This window comes from Triticum dicoccoides, chromosome 6A (assembly GCF_002162155.2).
Source record: "Triticum dicoccoides isolate Atlit2015 ecotype Zavitan chromosome 6A, WEW_v2.0, whole genome shotgun sequence".
In the NCBI taxonomy this organism is placed as follows: Eukaryota; Viridiplantae; Streptophyta; class Magnoliopsida; order Poales; family Poaceae; genus Triticum; species Triticum dicoccoides.
In genome coordinates, this window is record NC_041390.1 from 622,964,568 (window position 1) to 622,966,811 (window position 2,244).

Here is a 2,244-nt window from a genome sequence, read left to right on the forward strand (position 1 = left end):
TACTTGTACCATCGCCTTGTCAATATGGTTCAATCTATTTTTCAGATTTTCATAACAGCGGGCTGAATAGCTATGAGCTGAGTTGGAATCTTTGCCCATGTGGGTTATAAAAGCACAATCTTTGCCATCATTCACCTTTCTCCAGTTTATAAATCCATCCACTGTGAATGCACTTGAACCACACTTTCCAGTTGGCTTTTTCGTAAAGAGGAAACAATAGAAGCAGTATGCACGATGTGTGACAAGTGAATACTCTAGCCAAGGCCAACCAGTGAAATAACTATGCTAGAATCGACGACGGTTTTTTGTTGTTCCATTATATGGATACTCTTTCATGTATGGATGAAAAGCGCCCTTAGAAACATAGAATCGACGTGCTTCATCCTGCTTATCGGGATGGAGTTCCCAAATCTGTTGGCGTGTACCAGGATCCCTCACATATTTTGTGCTTCTAGTTCTACCTTCTTCTAAAGTTTCTAGTGGTGCCACAATATTTTGATCATCAGTTTGCATATCAACTAGATTGGGGCTGGAAGTATCATCTACAACAGGTTGCTCCTCCGGTGGATTTGCATTTTCAGTTGCATTAGAGCTAGAAGCAATAGGCTTGAAAAACGAATCTATTGTTGCTGTACTCTTCCTCTTCATCCTTCAGTCATTGGAACATTAAACAAGGAGTGGCATTAGAAAACTATTATGCTACCTTATCAAAGCAGTAAATTAAACTATTATCTCTGTAGAAATTGCGCTAATTCACCAAGATTAACAGTGATTCAGTGACGTACCTTGATTCCGAGTTGAAGTTGATCTGTTGATGTATGTATGATGCCGATGAAGTACACAAGTAGTTTCTGTCTTTTGATTGAATCGCATGCACTTAAGTGTTGGACCACTGCCCTGGGCGACGGCGGCAAAAGCAGCAAGACTGCAAGAGCCGACCGTGAACGAGCGATGGGCGGCGGCGGGCGAGCGGCGGCGCACGGAGGTACAGAACCAGAAGACTTGATCGCACGAATGAAATTACCGGGAGGATAAGAGTAGATCGATAGCAAGTAATCTCTTTTTTCTGATATACGTACATCTAGCAATCGAGGCTCGGTTGATGGTTCTACGTTGGGCCTTGGGCAGTTGGGCACTTGGGCTAGAAAGTTTTCATGTCCAACAACAAAAAGATCAGGAGCGGCCTGTACACGTAACACGTATACATAGAAACTACTGGTAATACTAGTACCTACTAACGAAGCGTTATGGGCATATCCTATTTAGCGCTGCAGGCGCCGGTTTCTTCGGTTTCTGCAAACCGGCGCCTGCAGGCGCGGTAGCTGGGGTCGTCCCATTTGTGTATCAGAAAATGATGCATCCGCCAGAGATCGAACCCGCACCCAGCTCCTTCAAGGCATCAAGCGTAACCACTAGGCCAATGAAGGACTTGTGCCTTATAGGCGTTTTTTTCCTTTCACTCTTTAGTCAGGGATCCCCTGGTTTTGGGAAGCTTCTAGAAGCTTCCCAAAACCCGGTTTTCACTGTTTCTCTACTCATTTTCGAGGATGATTTTATTCGAGTTTTCTTTTCTTTCCTTTTATAAATTTTTTGTTAAAAAAACTGATGAACTGTTTCTCAAATTCCATGAACTTTTTTCGAAAACGATGAACTTTTATTCGAAAACGATGAACTTTTTTCAAATTTAATGAACTTTTTTCAAATTCGATGAACTTTTTCTCAAATTCCATAACTTTTTTCGAAAACGATGAACTTTTTTCAAAAACGATGAACTTTTATTCAAAAACGATGAACTTTTTTCAAATTTGATGAACTTTTTCTTAAATTCCATGAACTTTTTTCGGAAACGATGAAATTCTTTCAAATTCGGTGAACTTTTTCTCAAATTCCATGAACTTTTTTTGAAAACGATGAACTTTTTTCAAATTCGATGAACCTTTTTCAAAAACGATGAACTTTTTTCAAAGTGGTTAAACCTTTTTGAAATTTGATTTTAAATTTGGTGAACTCTTTTGAAATTTGGATGAACTTTTTCAAACTCCGTGAACCTTTTGGAATAACCGTAATTTCTGATTTTTTTGTGATTTTTTTAAAATCAACGGTTGACCAGTCAACTAGTCAAGCGCTAGAGCGAGTGGGCGACTGTGCAGCGCGAGTCGAGCGCTAGGAGCAGGCGAGCGCCCAGCTCTTGTAAATGGGCCGGCCCAAAACTAAGCTGTTGCGGGCGCCAGTTCCGGATCTGGC